This window comes from Rattus norvegicus, chromosome 2 (assembly GCF_036323735.1).
Source record: "Rattus norvegicus strain BN/NHsdMcwi chromosome 2, GRCr8, whole genome shotgun sequence".
NCBI lineage: Eukaryota > Metazoa > Chordata > Mammalia > Rodentia > Muridae > Rattus > Rattus norvegicus.
Window position 1 is genome coordinate 219,922,786 of NC_086020.1, and position 26,777 is coordinate 219,949,562.

The 26,777-nt window shown below is 39.3% G+C and overlaps 1 long non-coding RNA gene across 1 annotated transcript in view; it reads left to right on the top strand.

Annotated features, from left to right (window-relative positions):
- Window positions 1-4,942: 4,942 nt before the first annotated feature.
- Window positions 4,943-26,777, top strand: part of LOC120100617 (uncharacterized) — a 28,418-nt gene continuing 6,583 nt past the window's right edge. Inside the window, exons 1-2 of the long non-coding RNA XR_005500415.2 lie at window positions 4,943-5,198; window positions 5,603-5,699. This is a non-coding gene — a long non-coding RNA (uncharacterized LOC120100617). The remainder of the gene's footprint in view (window positions 5,199-5,602; window positions 5,700-26,777) is intronic.

A 26,777-nucleotide genomic window follows, 5' to 3' on the forward strand; every position in this document is an offset into this window, starting at 1 on the left:
GAAATTCATCATGTCTTCTGACTTAGAAATGCCATTCTCACTTTCTGGAAGAATTGGCTTCAGGTTTTCTCTAGAAACCTGCTTCCTCTATGCTTGCCCTATGCTTGCCCTGTGCTTGCCCTATGCTTGCTCTATCCTTGCTCTATGCTTGCTCTATGCTTGCTCTATACCTGCTCTGTGCTTGTTCACATTTTTCTGTTGAATTCTGGCATGGATTCTATACTATGTGGTTCTGTTTCTGGGGAAAAGAAAATTAAATATAGATGTATTCTTTACAAATTATCTATATTAAAGTAGGATTTAAATTTTGTAATGACTGAAAGAAATCCTTTATTCATGAGTCTCTTTTTAATGATCTGCAGTTTTAAAAATAATACACCCACTCTAAAGTAACGGCCATTTTACATTTACTTAAAGAACTTCACCAGGTATAACAATGCTAAGTCCTGCTGCTTTAAAGCCATCAGTGGTAATTACTAGGACTTTGCCCCAAATATCTCTGGCTTGTCTCTTACTGCGAATGGTTGACTAGTACTGGCCAATCAGTTATAAACAAAAATGATTCTTGTGCTTTGTAAGCCAAGTCTTCAAGAGCTTTCTTTGGAAGCCAGTGGTGCAATCAGTGGATCTGACTGTGCTATCAGCCAGAGTCCCAAAGAGAAGATCTTTGATGAATAGCCAATGACCAAGGCACAGCAGACCTGCAGGCTTTGTTTGGTAAGCCCCAAAAGGCTATCTCAGTGGCTGTTGTATTCTGGCTGTCCAGAATACAACAGCTCTGGATCTCCTGACTGTCACTGCTACACTGAATCATTTTATGTGTTTCTAGCTCCAGAGCACCATTTCCTGGTTTATTCCAGTTTGACCTTTTAACTGTTTTCCATCAACCGGCTATAGCAACAAAGAATGTAAATTATAATCTTTTCTTTTTGTTTTTTTTTTTTTGACATGAATTCTTAATGATTTCAAAGTCACGATCCCTGGAGCTCTTCTATGTGCTAGGTTACACACATTGGCTTCTACATAGGGCTCAATGGCAGTTGTCTCTCAGGTTTAGTCACCAAAAATGACTAAACGTTTAAGCAAGCTTCACGAATAAATCATTGTTGTATGGTTCCTGTGTTTTGTTACTTTGGTGATGCGGTAAAAATTAAAAAGGATCCCTTGCTATCAGTTCCCATGAGCCAGATCCGCTGCTGCTGCTCTGCCATGCGGGTCCACAAGCCGCCCTCTCCAGGTTGTCTTCCTTTTAGCTGCCCTCTCCCCAGGGTCCCCTAGGCAGTAGTTGCCACACCTGGCACACACACACACACACACACACGCACACACACACACATACACATCTCATTTTGGGGGCCCTGTGTGTCCTCACTCTGCGCTGGCAACAGAACCAGATCTGCACGATCCAACTGCCTCTCCGCCATTTCTTCACACACTGTCCTCGTTAGCCCAGTAAAATCAAAACTCTGGAAACGTGTAGTTTAACAATTAGATTTATATGTTAATTTCTCAATCTACAATACATCCACAGGATAAATTCCCTGGCAATTAATAAAGACAGAAACCACCCACCTAGACAAGATAAAATCAATCTAGTTCACCTAAATCTGAACCATCCTCCATGGTAGACTCCATCTTGGTCTCCTCACTCCTCCTCTCTCCTTCCAAGACTTTTCTCTGCCTACCCTTCCTTCTCATCGAATGATAGGTTTCGTCTAATCCTGGACCCGCCTTGCTATATAATGACATCATCCTATAGGAAGGTCTCTATATTTAAAAACTCCGATGTGAGGTATGGCATGGCACTTAGAATAATAGACAGAGAAGAGGTCGCACATACTGTTTACCCACTAATTCATATGACAGTGACTCCATGTGGAAATGAGCCTTCCAAAGTTGACATGTGCCCTAATCAGGGTTCCTGTTTTTAAGAGACACCATGAACACAGCAACTGTTATAAAGGAAAGCATTTAATTGGGGCTGGCTTTTAGGTCAGAGGTTCAGTCCACTCTTATCATGGCAGGAAGCATAACGGCATTCAGACAGACAGGGCACTGGAAAAGTAGCTGGTGGTTCTATGTCTGGATTGGCGGGCAGAAGGAAGAGAGAGGCACTGGATTGGCTTAGTCTTCTGAAACCACAAAGCCCACTCCCAGTAACACACCTCCTCCAACAAGGCCACACCTCCTAATTGTGCCACTCTTTATGAGCCTATGGGGTCCAGTCTCATTGAAACCTACATAATACACCAGTATAAGAAATTACCTTCTTGCCAGAGCTTCTCAGCCTCTGGTGTTGGGAACAGAAGTATTTTAGCCATTGGAAAGTGGTCCCAATGAAAGAAATAAGAGAGAATAGGGTCAACAGAATATGCTTGAGTGGTCTTTGTGCTGCTTTCTCTCTAAACTATGAGTTCCAGAAATTTTACACATCAGAAATAGACTTAGAAGGTCTAAGGAAAGCACTCGAGTTTATTCTCTCTTTCAAAAATATGATCAAAACAGGTGCATGCCATTGTGAAAATAATCATCTCTCAAAAATTTTAGTTAAAAATTAATAATGTCAAAGTGGACATCTTTAATTAATTAGCTTTATTAGCAAACACACAGGTATCTACACTAGGTTATATATAGCTACTGGCTTAGTATTTTATGGAACTCCTGACTATGAGAATAAGTGGGTCTCTGAGTCTTTTGACAATTCACGGGATTGTTTTCCTCCTGTTGGGTTATTGTGTCCAAATTCAAAATAATAACTCTTATTTTATTTTGTCATATTTGGTTGTTATCCCTTAGAAATCCAATCTTTTCTAATGAGAGACATAAAGGGAGTGGACCTGGAAGGAAAGGAAGATAAGGAGGAAATTGGAAGGAATAGGAAAAGGGAAAACTATAATCAGAATATAATGTGTGATCAAAGAATTTATTTTCAATATAAAAATTTGCTTTGTCATACAAAGTCAGTCAACAACCTTGACTAAGTTTCTACAAAAGTACATTGGCATCAGCTTCTATGGCTCCTATATATACACACCTTGTCCTTGTGGTTTTTCAGGGAAACTGACAAACCAGAACCATGACAGCTGGAAGGAGAAGGAAGCAAAATTCTACTGATTTCCATTTCAGCAAAATGGACTGGACTAGTTATGCATTGAGCATAAGAATCATCGCAGACACCGGGTCACAGTGGTCAAGCAACCCTATTTCTAGGGACACTTCAAGTGATCATAGCTGGAGAAAATAAGTGCCAAAGACAGACCTGCATTCATCATTATTTTTGTTAAATAATTGATAATAAGGCCAAGGAATGATGTAGAAATCTGGGCTGATGAATTTAATGGTTTAATGATTGTAAAAAAGGTTGTATGTCGGGTGTTACTGACTCACAGAATTAGAGCCAGGCTTGATGTGTATCTCATTCCCATATAATCTTAGTACAAACTACACGTGGTAGGCTTCATCATTAGCACCACAAAAAGAACAAAAGGACCTCACTGTGTAAGTAATTTAAACAAGGTTACATGGCTCCTAAGTGGAGATTCAGTGTTTCAAAGTAGCTATTTCCACTTCCCCATCCACAGGCTTACTAACTGCCCTGAAGTATTATTAAGAATGGAAATAGGGAGGCCTTCTACCAGAAACACTAGCAAAACCTCTGTCTACCCCTAGGACACATACAAGTTAAGAGCAGGGTAAGAAAGTAGAAATGTATCCATATATCTCAGATTTCCAACCACATTGCTATAGTACTTTTCAATCTGTTTACACACTAATATAATTGGGAAACATATTCAAATGTCCAGACCCACCTGTGATAAAGGGAATCAGAATACATGAGAGTAAAGTTCAGAAGAAGTGCTTTTCCAAAGTCCCCAGGCTGACACCATTGCCATTCAAAAAACACAACAATCAGCCGTACTTGCCTAACGTTTCTAAGTGTACATTTGTTTCTGTAGATGTTCACTCTCCCTTTGCTCGAGACGACTGAAAGTGGCATACAGAGAGAGCTTACACAGCTTCTGGGGTGCCTGAGAAGGACTGACTATAAATGTGAAATCACCAACTGTATGCTTACACCATAATTTGAGGCTTTTTCCTCTTCATTAAAGTTGATTTAGAGATGATGCTAGGACAAGTTAATTGTTGAGAAGAATAATTACCAGAATTTTCTATGGTATCCATAAGCCATCTCTCATCCTAACCAACTAATTGGTTATACAACGTCTCTCTCTTTGGTAGTAAACCGATTACTTCAGAATGCACTCATGCCCGGTGAATGAAACGTCAGATCTCTTCACATTCCTTCCTTGGCTCCCATCCATCTAAGTAGCCAGGGTCCTTCATCTATACCTGACACTTTTAAAGCTTTGTACCAAACATCTGCTTTCCATTTTGAAAATGTCGACTTGTCCATCTTGAATGGGCATTGGTTAAAGCAGACAAGTCTTGCTTTGTCTAAGGAAGCCATCGTGATTGTTATGCCAAAACCATATTTGTTCCATTAATCAGATTCCTTAACAACTCAGCAAAGGCAGCAGGCTGTGGTAATCCTGCGGCACAGCTTCTGTATTAGCCATTCTGGGAGCACTGTGGAGCGAGCAATAAAGCATGCACTTTCTCTGAAGTTACACTTCCCCACAACACCTTCGTCTTTGCTCAACTGGAAGTTAAGCACTACCGTCACCGAGGAAATCTAGGGAGATTTGTGCCTGGCAACTGCTGATCTCCTAACTCCTCACATGCCCCTTTCTCTAACACATCGCTTTGTAGTTAGCTCTGTATTTCCAATCACCAGGCCTAGCCCAGGATTTGAAACCTGGGGTTTCCTGGATAAGTGTATCTATCCCATAGATTGATACCTGGGATATTAAACTCTCTTCCTGCCCTAAACAAGGATGGTCTTTGCTTCCCTTGACACAACCCTTAGAGGATGGAGCCTTGAAACTTCCCAAGAGCACTTGAGGTAAACCAAAGTAGAACTTCACCACCATAGAATGTGCTCTACAACAGTTGAATTGGGGGAAAGTGTCTATAAAGTAGGAGGCATGGCCTTGGCCTCTCTTCAGTGGACCTGAATAAATGCGTGAATTTTTCTTCCATTTCAGGCCCACGTGGGTCATGGTCATTTCTCACATCCCCCGGCTCTCTGGAACTGGGAAGATTTATGAGTGCCCTGTACCCTCTGCCAAGTCACACACGTAAGTTGGCCTCTGCTTCAAGCACTGTCTCCAGTGCTTCCACCGTGCTTTTTCCCCCTGGCTCCAAATTTTTGGTTAACTGGCAGCATGATCTCCACAAGGCTGAGTGAGCGGCCCATGCTGCCTTTGGCAGCTTGCTGGCTCACCACACAGCTACTGTTTCCTCCCCCAAGACATCTGCTTCATCCCTGCCTCAGATAATACTTCATTATGTCCTGGAAATGTTCCTTCCCACTCCATGTGCCATTGTGTGTCACTACCTTTGAAGTTAATATGAGTCTTATGTGATGATAAGACATACATGAGTGTGGCTAAGAATTATGACCCACTGGATTAAAAAAAAAGGGAAGTTCTTTTCATTTGTGAAGTTTGAAACAACAAAAACTCTTGTCTCCTTCACACAGGCAGTTTGTTTGCAGATGAAAGTGAGGAAGGACATTTTTTTCACTCCCCCCTAGAAGACTGAACCTTCGTGTGTAGAAAGTAACACTCATCATTTGCGTAAGTAAAGAGTTTGCCCATGGGTTACTGTTCCCCAAAGTCAGTGGTGAAATTCTAGGGATACTTACATAACAGACACTTGAGTCAAGAAAAAGCCCATTTTAAATTTTATGTTAGGATTTTGGGTAGATATCTAATGTGATTTCACAAAGCTTTAAACAACCAAATCACATAGAGATTGTATGAATAGGTGTTAGAACTATAAATATTTGCTGATTAGCAAAATAGGCGTAATTATAAATGTTCAAAGAGTCTATCATTGTTGGATGTTGTAGAATAAACCAGTGATATAGATTTTTCTCATTAATTGATATAAGATCCAGCCTTTCAATTCATAGTATAACAATGTATACATTTTGCAGATGGATATAATAGGTCCTTTACTTACCTAGAAGTCACCAAGAAGGGGAAATGGCTTAGTGGACGCAATGCTTGCTGAGCAAGCTTGAGGATCTGAATTTGGATCCGTTGAACCCATCTAAAAGTGAGCAAGGCCACTGACAGAAATGAGGACATGGATAACCCAGCAACTGGAACCTCCTACCCAGACAGTCTAGTGAAAAACAACAAGGTTCAGTGACAGATCTTTCTCATAGAGCATGACAAGAAGTGATTGAAAAAGACACCTATCACCCTGTGGCCTCCACAGTCATTTGCTCAAGTATATCACATGCCTGAGTTCATATAAGCATACAACACACACACACACACACACACACACACACACACACGTGTCACAGAGTTGGTAATGGAGGCAGGCCACAGCTGCAACACACCTTGGTAACTATTTGTCACAGAGTCACATTTGTAAAAGGTTACAAAGCAGAGGGGCCACTCTCAAGTGAAGTAGAAGTTCTCATCAAAATGCAGAAGTAGTTTTTTCCTAGATTGTACCTTACACCCAACTCTGTCAGCTGCCTGTGTCTTTTGAGACATTGATCCATTTTATTGATATCCACAAATAGATCATTTATAGGAGACCAAGAGGAAAATAAGGAGAAATCTATACTACCTGTGCTTCTGAGCTGTCAATTTTTAGCAGATTATAGCACAATGCTATTGGATTCTAAGTTCACATGAAAAAATGTATCCTACAGAAGGGTATTTGTTTCCAAGGAGCTACAAATCCATCATTCCTAGAATAACTTTGATTATAAAGTTGAGGAGAGTCTCACACTCACTCTGATTAGCCATTTGACCCTATTCAGTTCATTTAAACACTGGAGTGCCAGTTTATTCTTCTGAAATATTTTAAACTTATATCTTAAAGTATTTATTTTTAATTGTTTTTAATTATAACTGAAAATGAAATTATCTCAGTGCCAGAGCACTTGCCTAACATGAACACATCTCTGAGTTTGACCCCAATGCCTGAACAACAACAACAAAAGTCATTGACATGTTTGAGAGAAGGTGGTTTCATTTGATATAATTTTATTCAAATAATGCCTATTTACAAAATTTCTTCTCAGAATAATGCTTCAATAATAACATATGGCACATTACCTCAAGTAGAATGGTTTCCTTTAAATTACTTAACCTCCTTATTTTTTTCATTGTCCAAATTCTCAAAAATCATATATGCCAAAGGAAAGAACTCATCATTTCTCCTTGATCTGGTTCTGCTGTACAGCTATGATAAAATATATGGTGTAATAATTCTCCATTAGACAGTGACATTTCCTTGAAAGGGTCTCTTGTTACCTAAGTGTTTCTTTTATTAAATTATTGGTCATATTTTCCCAGTTGTGGAAAAAAATGGAAAATGGAAAGAGGGGAACGAAGCTAGACTTTAGCTTGAGGCTAACAAAGAAGACAATAAAGATATCAAGAAAGTATCACCACAGCTTTTGGATTTCAAATCCCTAGCTCATACCCCATAGAGTTTTAAACCTTAGCTATAAACCACTCATGTCATCCTTCGTCATCTGCAATGCAGAGAAAATACAAGAAAGATGGCAAAGAGATATGTCAATCAACTTCCATTACCAGCAGATACTCACAATGGATATAGACTGAACCCTTAACAAACTTTCCAAACCAGTGAATACTGCTCTGCCTCATTTTCCCTGTCAAGTGGTCTGAAGGGCATGCCTTATTGAATGAACCAAGTTGTCTCTTTGATTTAATTTGGAATTTTTATTGTGAAAAATAAAAAATATTTACTCTATTAAAATAGCTGGATCAACCTGAGTCCCTTAACAATGGTCAGTAGTATAATTAACCTTTAAGATGCAAGCTGAAGATTTACCTGAGGTTCTGATCTTGTTGAAAGTAGTTCATTGACTGACCGAGGGACTCAATACGGGTTATCTGCTTTGCCATTCTGCTGTCCTAATACGCCATCTTCAGCTCCACGCTCTTCCCCAAATTTCTCCTTATCAGGCTAGAAGAAGCCTCGATCACATGCTGGCGTATCCTTTGATTTGTACTCTCTGATAGCCCTCCTATGATTTTACATATTTTCTGTAACAAATTCAGGTCCGTAGCCTCAATTTTCTTGGCATACATTTATTGTACAGAGTGGATGTTATTGAGACTTCTAATTCTTTAATTTTTATACAAAATATTTTTTATTCATATCCCTTCCCTTTCCCAACTCTTCCTCAATGTTCTCCTCTTGGTTCCAACCCAACTTGGTGTTCATTTTCCCTATATCAAAGTTTGGTTAACTGACTATTTTTGAAAGAATAAAAAGAAAACAAAGCCAAAAAAGAAAGTAAAGAAAAGAAACCGTGAAGATTGTTTGTGTTGGCCAACTACTCCCGAGCACGAGACCTTCCCTAGGGTTTGGTTGGTATACCCAGCGCCATTATATAGGAGAGAACTTACATTCCCTGTCTCGGGAAGTATCAATTCCAACTAACTTGTTGGCCTTGGGGTGGGGTTTCAGTGTGACATATTGATGCATGCATGTAGCATGATTGGAAATTTGCATGCTGACTTGCTCCTCCAATTCCAGTTATTGAGTAGGATGAGTAGTTCATGTTTGGCTTTGTTTACTTCCTTCCCTGGCTGCCTCATGGCAGCAGCAGTTCAGAATAGTCACTTCTCAACATGCAGCTGCACCCTCTACCTGGGTTTCATCTTGCTAAGCTCTTCTCTCCCATCTCTATAGTTCCACACATGCTACTTGGTTTCTTAGTTTCCAAGGCTAATCACTTGCCCTCGGTATCTCTTATCTCATCATGGTATTCATTTCCAAGGCTACCTCTGCTGTCCTGTATTGTGTCTACACGAACTTTAGAGTCTACATAAATACCCCTCTCATCTCTAGTACTGTCACATGGTCTCCTCCAGCTCTCTGAACATGGCGTGCTCTATTCACTCTAGCCCAGGCTCTTTACACACAGCCGTCCTTCTGGCCTTAACGCTCTGGAACCTCCAGGAGCCTGCCTACCACTTGGCCTTTCTCTTTCAGCTTGAATGCCATGCTCTCATTTGAGATCCTTCAGAGTCTGCCTGCTAACGTGGGGACCGTGTTTTCTTCTCAGTGCATGCAGACACTGCACAAGTTAACACAATGGCTTGCCATGGTTACTTAAGATATAATTTCCCCAGATCTTATTTTATTTACTAATATTATACCTAGCATGTATAACAAGTCAACTATTTAGTCAAAGAACTTAAACTAGCTAATTATAAGGAAGATGATCAAGTGTAGAACGTGAAGCACCACAACATATACCGTTATTATAATTATATAAAGTATGTCTTATTCATAGTTTAACAACTCTGTCAGGTCACATTCACAAACAGCCTTCTGTAAGTACTTCAAAAGCTACAGGAGAATTCGATTTGTTCTTAATTTTCCAAACTGTCAATGATTTGCTTAAAGTTTTGAAAAGAAAAAAATATGGTTTTAAAATTCCATTGGTATTTTATAGTTGTAAACAAAGGCCAGTGACACTATCATTTTTTTTTGAGTTCTTTAGTATTCCTATATATTTATTGATTTCAGTTTTCAAATTCTGAATTGTCTCTATAATTTCATTCAGTCACACAGTCATATTTTCTTGAGCATCACTCAGCCATTTATTCTCTTTAAGGTAGTTCTTTTTTTTTATCTTTATTGACTTGAGTATTTCTTATTTACATTTCGATTGTTATTCCCCTTCCCGGTTTCCTGGCCAACATCCCCCTCCCCTTCTATATAGGCTTCCCCTCCCCATCCTCCCCCCATTACCACCCTCCCCCCAACAATCACATTCACTGGCGGTTCAGTCTTAGCAGGACCAAGGGCTTCCCCTTCCACTGGTGCTCTTACTAGGCTATTCACTGCTACCTATGAGGTCGGAGCCCAGGATCAGTCCATGTATAGTCTTTGGGTAGTGGCTTAGTCCCTGGAAGCTCTGGTTGCTTGGCATTGTTGTTCATATGGGGTCTCAAGCCCCTTCAAGCTCTTTCAGTCCTTTCTCTGATTCCTTCAACTGGGGTCCCGTTCTCAGTTCAGTGGTTTGCTGCTGGCATTCGCCTCTGTATTTGCTGTATTCTGGCTGTGTCTCTCAGGAGAGATCTACATCCAGTTCCTGTCAGCCTGCACTTCTTTGCTTCATCCATCTTATCTAGTTTGGTGACTGTATATTTATGGGCCACATGTGGGGTAGGCTCTGAATGGGTGTTCCTTCTGCCTCTGTTCTAAACTTTGTCTCCCTATTCCCTGCCAAGGATATTCTTGTTCCCTTTTTAAAGAAGGGACACTATCATTCTTTATGGAACACCTCACCTGACAATTTTACACATCAATTACTCGATTCCAAACACAACACTGAATCTGGAATCCCTAAGAACACATGGTGACTACAGCATGAATCCTAAATGTTCTCTCACATAGTTCTCCAGAAGACTTGTTCTTCTGATTTTTGTGGGAGCTTTTACTTCTCATTTCTCAAATAAATATTTGTAATTAATGATATCTGCTGTCTTAACTTGGAGAAATTGTTTTAGATTGTTTTAATGAAGAGATATTCACACTCAACCTATGAAAGAACCATTATCTTCCTTTATCTATAAAACAGGCCATTAACCTATGAATTTACAAGGAAAAAAAATGAACTTAAACTTCAAGCATTATTAATCTGTTTGGTAGCCAACCTCTGGCTTTCCCCTACCTTGGACTCATTCTTGCTCTCTGTGTCTTGGTCTACAAGAATTTCTCAGGGACTTTGAGCCACTGTTCTAGACCAACCCTTCACTTAAATATTTATCTAAAATATGTTAATTCAGCTGGAGAAAAGCATGTTTTCCCCTTTTTATTTTGTAAGTAATAGGTCATACACAGTGAAGAAAAAAGTTAAATTCATACCACACATGGTCAAATCAACCCTTCTCCAAAGAGATAATGGCACTCCAATATCAGTGTGTGTGTGTGTGTGTGTGTGTGTGTGTGTGTGTGTGTGTGTTCAGTGGAAGTTTGCAGTTTTTAATTGCACACAAACCACACAAGGTTTGTACACATGTGCAAACAGATACATAATGCAGCTTAGTCTTTAAAAAAGAACGAACGGATATACTAATTAAAGTACTCAAATGTCCATTTGTAAAGCTTAGATTTTTTTTAATATCTGTAATTTGTTAACCAAAGTACTGTTTCCTAAGTAAGATTGTGTGTGTATGTGTGTGTTTGTGTGTGTGTGTGTGTGTTTCTTCAAATCACTTTTTAGAAGAACTTCTATACAGAAGTTATAAGTCCAATGGAGCTCTGCATTCATTGCTCTTTCTGTTTTGAATGCACATCCACCATGTTGTAGCATTAGAAGCACAAGTATACATTCCTTCCACTTATATTTTACAGATTGAGGTTACTGAAATTCTTCAGTTATTAAGTTGATTCCAATTTTCATTTTTCTCTGTCACCTCATTTTATAGCTTTGTTTGAATTTACTACACAGTTCCTGATGTTCATACATCCCATCTGACTACTGCCGCCCTCTCCCCTCTCTGAGACATCCATCCACTATTACCACTCTTCCCTGGGAATCCCTTCCTCATCCATATTTTTATTTTTAAAATATTTTTATTAATGCTTTAGAATCTTTATAATTTTTCCATAAAAAAAATTGTGTATCTCCCTTTGTTTCCTTGCCCTACACTCTCCAATGTATCCCTTCCCACTCTGCTTCAAATTTGTGGCCTCTTTTTTTCATCAATTGTTGCACATATATATATGCCTACACATATGAATATACATTCCTAAATACAACATTTCTAGTTCATTTAATGCTACCTGCATGCATGTTTTCAGGACTGACCATGTAGCACTGGACAACAAATCGGTCCAGTTTTCTGGGGAAGACCACTTCCTCTGCCCTCAGCCTCACACAGTTGCCTGTACGTCTTTGTGTAGGGTTGAGGCTTGGTGGCTTTTACCATCCGGTTTGTCGTGGTCATCAGTGTCATCTTTGCTCAGCTCACATTTGGGCAGTCATGCAAGTGAGATTTTATTTCTTTGATCTTTCCTATAGCAACAGAAATTACTTATCTTTTTTCAATTTTTAAATATTTAGTTTATTTTGATTAATATTTATATTGTGTTAAGGTCCATTTCTTTGGTTGTAAAAGTGGCTATATAATGTATTTTAATGTATACAAGTAATTAAACATGCAAATGAATTCTTTTTTTTTTTTTATTAACTTGAGTATTTCTTATATACATTTCGAGTGTTATTCCCTTTCCCGGTTTCCGGGCAAACATCCCCCTCCCCCCTCCCCTTCCTTATGGGTGTTCCCCTCCCAACCCTCCCCCCATTGCCGCCCTCCCCCCATAGACTAGTTCACTGGGGGTTCAGTCTTAGCAGGACCCAGGGCTTCCCCTTCCACTGGTGCTCTTACTAGGATATTCATTGCTACCTATGGGGTCAGAGTCCAGGGTCAGTCCATGTATAGTCTTTAGGTAGTGGCTTAGTCCCTGGAAGCTCTGGTTGCTTCACATTGTTGTACTTTTGGGGTCTCGAGCCCCTTCAAGCTCTTCCAGTTCTTTCTCTGATTCCTTCAACGGGGGACCTATTCTCAGTTCAGTGGTTTGCTGCTGGCATTCGCCTCTGTATTTGCTGTATTCTGGCTGTGTCTCTCAGGAGCGATCTACATCCGGCTCCTGTCGGTCTGCACTTCTTTGCTTCATCCATCTTGTCTAATTGGGTGGCTGTATATGTATGGGCCACATGTGGGGCAGGCTCTGAATGGGTGTTCCTTCAGTCTCTGTTTTAATCTTTGCCTCTCCCTTCCCTGCCAAGGGTATTCTTTTTCCTCATTTAAAGAAGGAGTGAAGCATTCACCTTTTGATCATCCGTCTTGAGTTTCGTTTGTTCTAGGGATCTAGGGTAATTCAAGCATTTGGGCTAATAGCCACTTATCAATGAGTGCATACCATGTATGTCTTTCTGTGATTGGGTTAGCTCACTCAGGATGATATTTTCCAGTTCCAACCATTTGCCTACGAATTTCATAAACTCGTTGTTTTTGATAGCTGAGTAATATTCCATTGTGTAGATGTACCACATTTTCTGTATCCATTCCCCTTTTGAAGGGCATCTGGGTTCTTTCCATTTTCTGGCTATTATAAATAAGGCTGCGATGAACATAGTGGAGCACGTGTCTCTTTTATATGTTGAGGCATCTTTTGGGTATATGCCCAAGAGAGGTATAGCTGGATCCTCAGGCAGTTCAATGTCCAATTTTCTGAGGAACCTCCAGACTGATTTCCAGAATGGTTTTACCAGTCTGCAATCCCACCAACAATGGAGGAGTGTTCCTCTTTCTCCACATCCTCGCCAGCATCTGCTGTCACCTGAGTTTTTGATCTTAGCCAATCGCACTGGTGTGAGGTGAAATCTCAGGGTTGTTTTGATCTGCATTTCCCTTATGACTAAAGATGTTGAACATTTCTTTAGGTGTTTCTCAGCCATTCGGCATTCCTCAGCTGTGAATTCTTTGTTTAGCTCTGAACCCCATTTTTTAATAGGGTTATTTGTTTCCCTGCGGTCTAACTTCTTGAGTTCTTTGTATATTTTGGATATAAGGCCTCTATCTGTTGTAGGATTGGTAAAGATCTTTTCCCAATCTGTTGGTTGCCGTTTTGTCCTAACGACAGTGTCCTTTGCCTTACAGAAGCTTTGCAGTTTTATGAGATCCCATTTGTCGATTCTTGATCTTAGAGCATAAGCCATTGGTGTTTTGTTCAGGAAATTTTTTCCAGTGCCCATTTGCTCCAGATGCTTCCCTAGTTTTTCTTCTATTAGTTTGAGTGTGTCTGGTTTGATGTGGAGGTCCTTGATCCACTTGGACTTAAGCTTTGTACAGGATGATAAGCATGGATCGATCTGCATTCTTCTACATGTTGCCCTCCAGTTGAACCAGCACCATTTGCTGAAAATGCTATCTTTTTTCCATTGGATGGTTTTGGCTCCTTTGTCAAAAATCAAGTGACCATAGGTGTGTGGGTTCATTTCTGGGTCTTCAATTCTATTCCATTGGTCTATCTGTCTGTCTCTGTACCAATACCATGCAGTTTTTATCACTATTGCTCTGTAATACTGCTTGAGTTCAGGGATAGTGATTCCCCCTGAAGTCCTTTTATTGTTGAGGATAGCTTTAGCTATCCTGGGTTTTTTGTTATTCCAGATGAATTTGCAAATTGTTCTGTCTAACTCTTTGAAGAATTGGATTGGTATTTTGATGGGGAATGCAAATGAATTCTAATGTGTATTTATGCACATTGGTATATTTCAAAAATCTGAAAATTATCATACACACACACACACACACACACACACACACACACACACACACAGACACAGGATTTAGTTTATTTCACAATGTCTTACTTTGTTTCCCAAGTATCTACTTGTGGCAACTTTCTATTAAATTATTCATTAAATTAGCATAGCCATATGGTTTCTGACACAGAGTAGATAATGACAACTTTACATTTTGTATAATATTAAGGTATCCTAACACCAATGAATACTACTTCATTATCTTTCTACTTTACAATTTTCTCACATAATTATATTGTCTAGATGATCAACAGAATGATGGATGATTGATCTTATTCCAACTATCAAATTCCTCTCAGACATAATTTTTTTCTTATTGTTCAAATTCTTTAATGTAGTATCTGTATATTTTCTTAAAGAATTTAATTTCCTACTTCAGTAAAGACTCTTTGTGATACAGATCTCTGGCACAACCTCTTTTTTTAATTTTTTTTATTTTTTGAGTATTTCTTATTTACATTTCGAGTGTTATTCCCTTTCCCAGTTTCTGGGCCAACATCCCCCTACCCCTACCCCTACCCCTCTTTATGGGTGTTCCCCTCCCCATCCTCCCCCCCATTACCACCCTCCCCCCAACAATCATGTTCACTGGGGGTTCAGTCTTAGCAGGACGAAGGGCTTCCCCTTCCACTGGTGATCTTACTAGGATATTCATTGCTACCTATGAGGTCAGAGTCCAGGGTCAGTCCATGTATAGTCTTTAGGTAGTGGCTTAGTCCCTGGAAGCTCTGGTTGCTTGGCATTGATGTTCATATGGGGTCTCAAGCCCCTTCAAGCTCTTCCAGTTCTTTCTCTGATTCTTTCAATGGGGGTCCTGTTCTCAGTTCAGTGGTTTGCTGCTGGCATTCGGCACAACCTCTTTATATCTCAACTCTTTCTCTGTTAATTTGCTCGTATACTTGTTTATCATGCACCAGACAGTATGTATTTCTCTAGAGAAGTTGTTCTTAACCTGTGAGTTGCAACCCCCTTAGGGCTGAACAACCCTTTCACAGGAGTAGCAAAAACCATCAGAAAACACAGATTTTACATTACTATTTATAACAGAAAAATTAGAGTTATAAACTGAGAATGAAAATAAATTTATGGCCAGGGGTCATCACAACTTGATGAATTGTGTTAAAGGGTCACAATATTAGGAAGGTTGAGAACCCGTGCCCTAGAGGGTAAGGCTTAGGCACCTAGATTGCTTTTATTATCAGAAGAACAAGTGTTTCCTTTGCACTAGATTATATACTCCCAAACACTCTCAAAAATGATGTCTGAAACCACAGATTAAATTCACTTCTGCACATACTATTTTCCCTATATACTCTTCTCTATGTTGAAGTTTGAATTAAGGATAGCAGAAGTTGACAATATCTTATAAGAGTATGTGTTCTAAGAAATGCTATTGTAGTGATTACTTTGGACTTCTGGACTTCTGTGCTTAGAAAACCCTATGACCAAGGAAACTTACTTAACAAAAACGTTTAGTTAGGCTTATGATTCCAGAAGGTTAGACTGCATGGTTTAGCTCACATCAGAAACCGCAAGCAGGAGGCAGAGAGCACAGTGGGGCTGGCATGTGGTTTTTGAAACCTCAAAGCCCACCACCGATGGCACACCTCCTACCAAAAGGCCACAACTCCTAATCCCCCCCAAACAGTTCTACCAACTGGGAATCAAGCAGTCAAACAAATGGGTCTATGGGGGCCATTCTGATTCAAACCACCATAGTTACTTAAAACCTCTAAAATATTTATTAAGATATTTTCCATGTAATGTTTTTGGACTGTTTTTGACCACAGAAAATTAAAAATATAAAGAGTTAAATCATGGATGTAGTGGCAGGGAACACTTTATACTGGATGTAGTCCAGCACTGTCTTTTCTTCTGCATGGACCATGGATCACAGAAGACTTTCAGAGTTGGTAGTTGGTCAAAGCCTCTGTGTGGGCATTATGATCATTACTGAATCAAGGCCTTCCATCACTAGGCCTATGCATTAGTCTATCTCTGCTTTTATTTCTGTTCTTTTTTTTTCAGCCAAATTTTTGTCTTTTAAAAAAACCCCTCATATGCTGACATATAGTTCGTTTCCTTTAATATTTGACAAAAGGTATGGTTTTGCTCCACAAGTTTTCTTTCCCTTATTAAACATACTTTTAGGGTTAGAGAGATGTTTTGGTGGCTCAGAAAACTTGCTGCTCTTAGTGAAGAGCTGGGGTTTGGTTGCCAGTACCCATCCCAGGAGGGTCACAATTTCTGCTCCAGGGGATCTGATGCTGTCTCTTGGTCCTTGCAGGTATCTACACACAGATGAACATAAATACACACACACACACACACACACATCCACAAACACACACACATATGCATACACACACATCCACACACATACTCACACACTCTTACACACTCAGACACATACTCGCACACACTCACACACACATTCACACACATACTCACACACTCCCTCTCTCTCTCTCACACACACACATACAAATACACACACATCCACACACTCACACATACACTCTCACACACTCACACACACATACTCACACACATACACACACTCTCACACATTCACACACTCTCACACATTCACACACACACATACTCGCGTTCACACAAACACACACACAGTAAAAATAAAATAATCCTTTGTACTATAGTTGCTAAAAATAAACTCTATGAAATTTCTATGAGAAAGAAATTTTAAAGGACTTTGATTCTTTGTGCTTCCAAACATTCTTCAATATTGTCAGAAAAGCCTTGAATTTTGTCCTGCTATTTAATGGAATTATAGGTTTTGTCTTGAATATTTTGCTTTTATTCATTATTCCTTCTTCCAAGTATAGATGCCCTCACCTGAAATAATTTTGCTTGTTTTACTATTGCTTCTACAGTCCTTAAACACATTGCTTCTAGTTCAACGTTTTTTGTTGTAAGCTATAAATGAAGCTACTTGACTATTCCTTTTCAAGGATATTTTCTTCTTCTTTTCTTAAGATTTATCTTATTTATATGAATACGCCAGAAGAGGGCATCAGATCCCATTACAGATGGTTGTGAGCCACCATGTGGTTGCTGGGAATTGAACTCAGGACCTCTGGAAGAGCAGTCAGTGCTCTTAACCACTGAGCCATCTCTCCAGCCCTTCAATAATATTTTCAAGTCACCAATGTTACTAGTTTACATGGTCAAAAATATTCGTTTTCTTTTTGTCTATGCACACTAAGCTGTGACTTCTCTATTCTGTACTCTGTTGGTAGACTTGTCTTGAAGTTTATTTTCATATTTATTTCAATGGCGCCTATTTTCTAACAGTGCTCTGTCTTCTCTTTCCTTCTGTTTGGCTGTTCCTTGGAATACTTGCTAACTGTACATTATGTCTTGGCTCTTTATCATACACTTCTTTCATCTGTTTAATTGTATTCTCTAACTACCCTCTACTTAAAACCTCTTTCCCCTCCAAAATTTCCTCTTTTTCTATATATAAAGAACTTTAAAGCAATTATTATTTTCTGTTTTGTTAACTCAGCTTTTCCGAGCACCGGTATTCTTTTACTACTTTTTAATTCCACAATTTTGTGCTATTGAGCCTTCATAAATCATATGCTCTTTGCTCAAGGACATGAGATTTAGGTCCAGAAATCTGATGTTCCCTTTCATGCTTGGGTATATTTTCTAGACTTCTGTTTTTCTGAAGTACCATCTTCTTTTATGCTCATTGTGTAAGTTTTCTACTCATTTCTTTCCAGCCTCTGGAGAACAGTCTTGTAATATAGAATCCCTGATTACTGTTCCTCATCTCCTTGGTACAAAGCCAGACATATTTCTGGAAAGGCGTCAGTCTTCTCTGTGCATTCCTATGCCTCTGCCTGCTCTTTTGATGAAATCACACCATTTTCTCAGCTTTCAGTTGGCAACGAGTGCCCACAGTATGCAGAGGTCTCACCAGTGCCCCCTTCAGATCTGTTACTGTTGCTCGATCACTGATTGGCTCTTCCTACTGTGAGTTTCAAAACACATTTGTCTGTGCCAACATGTCTTCCACGGTGTTTTGTGACTGCTGCTTTGTTAAATTAATGCTTATTTTTGAGAGATATGTTTCAATCTGTCTAATAGAACTAGCTAAAAGTTCTCCATGTTTTGTCATATAGAACTTTTACTCAACTATGAGCTAGTTTTGAGATCTGAGGTTACTATAATAACATTTTAAATGAACCTTCTGAATTTTACATCCCAATGAGGAAGGATCAGACAAAAGACCAAACATCGTGCGAACATCTTTGATGGAAAATGGCGAGAGATATTAGGTAGAAAAGAGAAGTGAGGTAAAGACGAGGACAGTGGGATGGAGCAGTTTCTGAGTTACATGCTGACTTAGGACCATCTGTTCCTCTTTCTTGTTTTAGAGATCTAGAGCTATAATGAGAGCAAAGCATAGCGATTAGAGCTGAATGTTGTCCTCCATCTCCTCAGCTTGCCAAGAAACCGAGTCTTCCTTCTGACTGCCCTGTGGTCTGTCTAACCTATGTCTGCTTGTGTTTTGTTTGATTTCACACTTGTTCTTGATCTACACTTTTTGCTGTGCAAATATGGCCACAACAAAGTCAATTATGTGCCCAGGACTCATTATCCCTGATCCTAGTCACCACAGAAGGCATTATACAGGTTGTTTATTATTATTATTATTATTATTATTATTATTATTATTATTATTGTTGTTGTTGTTGTTGTTGTTGTTGTTGTTGTTGTTGTTGTTGTTTTTTACAGTCCAGTCATTATTCGCCTCCTGTTCTGTTCTCTGACAATTCTTCATCCCTTTCCTCCTCCCAAGTCTCCAAGAGGATTTCCCCCACACCACACCCACACCCACAACCCTATATACTCTGCCAGGCCTCCCCATTCCCTGGGACCTCAAGTCTCTCAAGGGTTAGGTGCATCTTCTCTCATTGAGGCCAGACCAGGCAGTCCTCTGCTGTGTGTGTCTGGGTCCTTGGACCAAATAGTGTATGCTGCCTGTTTGGTGGCCCAGCGTCTAAGAGATCTCAGGGTTCTGGGTTAGTAGAGACTGCTGGTCTTCCTATATGGTAGCTCTCCTCTTTAGCTTCTTCCAACCTTTCCCTAATTCAATCACAGGGGTTCCCAGCTTCTGTCCACTGGTTGGTTGTAAATATCTGTATCTGGGTCTTTCAGCTGCTTGTTGGGCCTCTTAGAGGACAGCCATAGTAGGCTCCTATCTGTAAACACACCATAGCATCAGTAATAGTGTCAGGCCTTGGAGTATCCCCTTGAGCTGGATCACAAATTTGGACCTGTCACTGAACCTCCTTTCCCTCAATCTCCATTTTTTGTCCCTGCAGTTCTTTTAGACAGGGACAATTCTGAGTCGCAGTTTTTGACTGTGGGGTGTCAACCCCATCCCTCCACTTGATGCCCTGTCTTTCTACTGGAGGTGGACTCTACATGTTCCCTCTCCCCACTGTTGGGCATTTCATCCAAGGTCCCTCCCTTTGCCCAGGTTTAGTCTTTCCTCAGCAAATCTTCTTTCACATTTGTTGCCCAAACCTGTGTCTATGCCACATCCATTAGATTATGAAAAGTATTTCTTCAGTTCCTTTATTTCAAACCCTATTCAGTCATCCACTTGCCCTGACTGCACTGGATTAGGTATTTTGAGTGTTCTGTTCTTTTTCTCCCTCATCCATTCCAAGCACTTTAGACAGCCTTGCCAGCACAAAGCGTGCACCCTTACAGCACATAATGCTAGTACTTTCTACATGTGGTGGCTCCCTGTAAAATCATTTTTAAATGATATAATGAATTAAGTATTTTTCTCTGTACTTAAGGTATATTGAACTGGGTGTTTCCAACCTTTTTATGTTCTTAAAAACACAAAATTATTGATGAAATCAGTAAATTCTTTTAACAGTATAGTTGAGACCATACAAAGACAGACTGTAATTTTCAACATTTAAAATCGCCGCGTTATAGAAAACACTTCAGCTGCTCGTCTTTGAACTTACCTCAGTTCTCCTTCCTCGATGAGCACTGTAATCATGAGAGATCTAAGTTTGCAGTTTTGATTTGGCTTAGAGTTTAGGAGAGCGATAGGACACTAAAACCAGGTTTTAGAAGGGGAATCATTGTGTTCATTCTATGTATGTGGAAAATTTCAAATGGTTTAAGCAATTTAGGCCAACATGTCAAGGTGGAGCAAAGAAAAGACCAAGTGTGATATTTGCCCCAAGAGAATAGTTTTCGATGAAATTATGACCAACTGAGGAAAAGGAAAGCTATAGTCAGTGTGCCTTTTGCTTATGGTGTTAGCTACACGGCTATAAATAATAAGGATATCCTAATCATTTCGACTACTGAAAGAATGCAAGTAGATTTGCAGTGAAAAACGGTCACTTTTTTCCCCCAAAAAGTACAACATGCCTATATATCATTTAGACATGAAGAACGGCCTTTAAACAGTGAAATTCCACAAGCAGATAAGTAGGCAGAGCGATCACGATCAGAGAGGAGCACGGGTCAGCCAGAGTGCACTCTCACCCTAAATTCACTTGTCTCTTACCCGCATGGTGAAGAGGGAGGTCACGGAACAACCAAGGTAATTATCAAACACGCCACCTCTACTTTCCATTTTAAAAGATTATGCAGTATTTAAAGATTACTAATGGTTAGAACCTTTCACGTTAACATGGGATATTTCATCCTAGGGCAGAAAATAAGAAATGGAAAAGAGAGAGTGAAAAATGGAACCCAGTCCTCTAGCGGGCCAAGTGTTTTATTGTGCAGCAAAGCTCTTAGTTCCTCAAAGACAAGCAAGAAGTGTCTGTCCCAAGGTCTATGTGTTTAGGGCTATAGTATACTGCGAATCCCGCACCATCAAATCATATTTTATGGCCCATATCAAACTTTCTCCTATCAGAGAACCCAATCCTCTTTGTTCTTTCTGCACCTATAGTGTGGACAAGGTAAAATAAAAGCCCACAAAAAGGCACATGTGAACATGGGAAGCTTGATTCTTGTAAAGAAACTGACACTGTATCTCAAGCATTTGTAAAATGCAGCCCTACAAAGTTATCCCCTTGACCTCCCTCACTATTCTTCTGAACACAGTGTCTGCAAACATGGTTCTCCCGCCCCGCGAGGATGAAGGATAACTAACCTGAAGGTTCTATCTGAGTGTCAACTGAACGGAAAGGTTTGCGGGTGGCATCACCACATGGCTTGGTCATAGCGCTCATTTGTGTGGCCTGTCCCCAGTTGTCAGTACCATGTCATGTGACCTGTGCTCCAGACTGTGTCTCTTAACTCAGCAGTGACTGATTTTTGTCTCAGCCCCACAAAAATGTAAACATATTACAGTTTGGGAGACGCCGCCTTGGAATTTCCTCTCTGCTTCTTAGCTCAGGTCCTGCCTCGGTGTGCCAGAGGCAGACTGGTTCCAACAAAGCAGCCTCTCAAAGGCACAGAGCTGAACTATCAACAATGTGATTGTCTTCCGAAAATGCGCAGAAGAAAGAGCTGACATTTGACATGCCAGGGAAGCCGACAAAGTACACCGGGGATTACTCCTTCCCGCCATTGTAATCCACTAACTTCTTGTTGTTAGTTCTTAATCCAACATCATGTCTAGACGATTTCTTCTGTACCTCCAACAAAGCTTTGGGAAAAATACATCTCCACATGCTTCTACCGCCTTCAGCTATTGTTTCTGGCCAACTGTAGCAAGGGCTTGCTGTGTGCTCTCTTTTAAGTTTGGACTTTTTGTCTTTCTAGGACTCTGAGTAGAGTCGGAGACAAGAAACACAGGTACTTGAGGTTCCTTTTAGAAGATTAATTTAATATTCCCTTGGAACAAGTGTTAGGTAAATAATAGAGGATATTGCTATAACTTCTAGAAAGCATGTGTGCAGTGTAACTAATGCATAAATGATGACACGATTATATTAAAAAGAACAGTTTTGAGATTTTTTTTAAATGTGCCTAAATAGACTCTAAATAGAGAAAACACACTTCAGAATAAAAGAAAAGGCTTTTCCGCTGAGAACACTTATTATTGGAACAGAATTTCACATGTGAAGAAGAATTTAAATGCAGTGGTGGAAAGCCAGTCCTCCTGGCTCTCGGCTTCCCCCTCCACCAAATCAATTTACAACAGCCCCGGGACAAGAAAGGAGTCTTGCTGCCTTTTAGGCTCTGCCCCATAGAATAGGAGACAAAGCGAGTTGATGCAGAATAATTTGCAATTTCCTGCAAAATGACTTCCATGAAGTTGTTTAAAGTCATCCAGAACTGCAAAACTGATCCCACAGATCAAATAAATATGAGAACATTTCTGTCGCTAACTAAACCGTGTTGGCTTTTCATTCCATTCAGCAGCCAAATGGATGTTTGCAAGCTAGAGGAATTTTAAATAATTTTTCATGGGAGCAACTTAAAAAAAAAGCGACCTTATTTTCTGCCATGTTTTTTATTAGCTTTTGAACTCTAAGAATTTAAGGGAAAGAACACAAACTAAAAGTCATAAACAACATTTATAAATGTCATAAACAAATTTATAAATCCCTAATCTGTGTCTACACATAGCGTTGTCCTGGGAATGTCACACACTAGAGTTTAGTGGTCCTTGGAGTTATTCGTGAGCAACACAAATTTATATAGGGCTGATTGTACCCATTTCAAGTATCTCCTACAGCTACTATTGAGTGACAAAGATAAAAGATGCCAAAGAGCTTGAAAGCAAAAATGGGGGCCACATTTGAATGAAAACAACAGCAGGAGAGTCAGGGGGATACATGAAGTTGGTGCAAACTTGGTGTGTGCGTGTGTGTGTGTGTGTGTGTGTATACCTGTATATATGTGTGTGTGTGTGTGTGTGTGTGTGTGTGTGACCGTATGTGTGTTTGAGTGTGTGTATTTCTGTGTGGCTATGTGTGTATATATGTGTACGAGTGTGTTTATGTGTGTATGTGTATACCTGTATATGTGTAAGTGCATTTATGTGTGTATATGAATATATGTGGGTGAGTATATGTGTGTATATGTGTATGTTTTTGTGTGTATTGTGAGTGTGTGTATGTGTGTATTTTTGTATGTATGCATGTATGTGTATACCTGTATATGTGTGAATGTGTGTATGTGAGTGTATGTATGTTTGAGTATGTTTATTTGTGTGTGGCTATGTGTGTTTATATGTGTACAGTGTGTTTATGTATGTGTGCATGTGTGTATGTGTATACCTGTATATGTGAAAATGTGTTTATGTGTGTGTTTTGTGTGTATGTGAATGTATGTGTGTATGTGTATACATGTATAAGTATGTTAGTGTGTTTATGTGTGTGTATGTGTGTGTTTTTTGTATATGTGTGTTTTTGTATTTATGTGTGTATGTGTATACCTGTATATTTGTGTGAGTGTGTTTATGTGTGTGTATGTGTATGTTTTGTGTGTATGTGAGTGTGTGTACGTGTGTGTTTTTGTGTTTATGTGTGTATGTGTATACCTGTATATGTGTGTGCATCTGTTTATGTGTAAATGTGTGTATGTGTATTTGTGTGTATGTGTGAATTCATATGTATGTGTGTGTTTGTATATATGTATATAGGTGTGTGAGTGTATTTATGTGTATATGTATGTGCATGTGTGTATATATGTATATGTCTATATGGGTGTACATGTGTATGTTTCTGTATATGTTTGTATGTGTGTATGTATTTATGTGTGTATGTACATATGTGTGTGTATTCATGTGTATATGAGAATGTGTATGTATTTGTATATTTATGTGTATATGTGTGAGAGTGTGCGTGAGTATATATGTGTATATGTATATGTGTTTATGTATATGCATGTATGTGTATGAGTCTATATGTGTGTATATGTGTGTATGCATATAAGTATGTGTGTGTGTTTATGTGTGTGTACATAGTAGTTTGATGAATTTGGTCCATCTACTTGAATATTTGAGGTAGGGTTAATAACAATAGATGCTTCAGTTACAGAACTTGGGAAAAAGAATTGGAGAATTGCCCCCTTGTGTACCCTGGCTGTCACACATATACCCTTTGAGTGTAACTTAGTATTTAGTGTTTATTATACTTTTTATGTCAAGCACCTTATCTTTCAGTCTCTATACATACGGAAAAATAAGGTTGAGAATATTCAGACTACAAATGCTTTAAAAAAAATAATTGGACCTGCATCATGAGTCAAACTGAAAAAGTAAATTTTCCTCATCTAATGCCTGAAGCAGCTACAGATATTAACAAACCATTAGAGCATCCATTCAGGATGAGTAGAAAGACAAACAATACACAGCTTCTGCCTTTAGACCTTTCTTCCCTCCCTCTCTATCCCTGGAAATGAGAGAACAGGTGCTATGCTGGGGGCTGCATGAGAAGTTCCGGGTACAGAGTGGGGAGCCTACTCATCCAGTCGTCCTCTGAGCAAGGAACACTGGGTAACCATAGGTGCTCTAAAACGTCTCTCTGGGGATTTCTCTCTTCTCTCGGCAGTTTCTTCGAGTTTCTATGCCGGAAACACAGAGAGCCAAATGAGTTTGTTATCCTTTCAGTGAATAACGGTTCCGTAGTCACTGGGCCCTGTGGGCGGGTCTTTCCTACACATAAGAACAACTTAGGTGCTGAAGGGTGAACTTCATGAGAAACCAGCAACAAGCAAATCAATTACATCCCATAATGTCAAAATATGCGATTAATCTTATCAGAGTCATACTTTTAGCAAAAAAAAAAAAATCTAGAATTCAGTTGATAATTGAATGCTAAGCATGGTTTTCACGTGAAAACAGATGCAGTAGAATTCAAGTATGTATAAACTTAAGATAATAATTAAATAATAAGAAATAATTTCATAATTAAAATTATATACCACGGAGCTTGGCTGATTAAAACCTTTCTGTTATTGTTGAAAGAGTTAACACTAGTTGATAGGTTTATTTGAGCACTGTTTTGATGAACCAACATAGATAGGCAGAGAACAGCTCTCTATTAAATAACATATATGTATTATATATGAAAATTTGTTATACAAAATACATTTTTTCTAATTTTCCTAATATTCTACTCCTTTATTCTTTTATAATAGTAGTATATTTTAAAAGAATAATTTTAAAATTTTAAAAGTAGTAATTTTAAAAGAATGTTCAATTATAATTTTCTTTACTACAGAGGGGTCATATGTTCCAAAGTCCAATGTAATTTGGACTAGAATGAACTTTTATGAAAATAAACAATAAAATGAGGTTGCGTTACTCGTGAAAGTCTCCATTCCTTTGATAATGCGAATGAATACATTTGGAATATAGGACTTTTCATGAAGAATGCATATATGAAAGTCAGGTTCTACCCTCTATTAAACTGCCAAACAAAAATTATTTATCCATAATCAATAATTTGGATGGTAAAATTTTTCCCCTCAAAACTGGGGCCTGCCTAAGGTCTGTGGTGGAAGTGAGACTCAGGGATCAGGCCAGGGGAGAGAGTACTTGGGGAATCTTCATTGCTGGGAGATTGCCAAAAGAGACCTAGTGCAGCTGTCAGTTAGCACCTGTCCTTTCTTCAAAAGCAGTGGGTGACAGTCATAGAGAAACCAGAGCTATGTGGATTAGGGGAAACTACTAAAAGATGGATAGCCTATTGTTTCTGATCTTTTGGGCACCAAGATAATTGCCTAGGGACTAATGTCAAGTTTGAAGAAAATCTCCTTTATATAATTGCCTTTTCCAACATATGGCCCACTGATGGTCTTTAAACTAGAGAGACTACCCAACAAATCACCAAATATTATTAAATAGTTTCATGATCAACACAAAAGAAATGTAGTTATGGTTATTGTTGAAAAGACATGCTGATAAAGAATAGCTTTAATGCACTAATGCACAGAGGAAATGCTAGCAATCTTGTACAAATAGTTATATGACAGGGTCTGCTCTTCACAGGACAGCAGTGTTACGCGGGCTTGAAGATTCTGCTGCCAGAAAGAGAGAGAGAGAGAGAGAGAGACAGAGAGAGAGAGAGAGAGACGGAGACGGAGACGGAGAGGGAGAGAGAGAGAGCAATAAATTTAGCAGGGTTAAAGAATCTACTTCCAATAAAGATCAAAAACTTTAATGCACCTGAATTCTACAAAGAATGCAAACAGACAAGACTCACTTTCACTGATTTAAATTGCTCATCTTAGCTACTCAATGCTGTGTTCTGTTGGAGCTAGCATGTGTTTGAAAAGAAAGGCAAATTGGAGTGGGTTCAAAGGCAAGCAAGGGAACTGATAAGTGGCT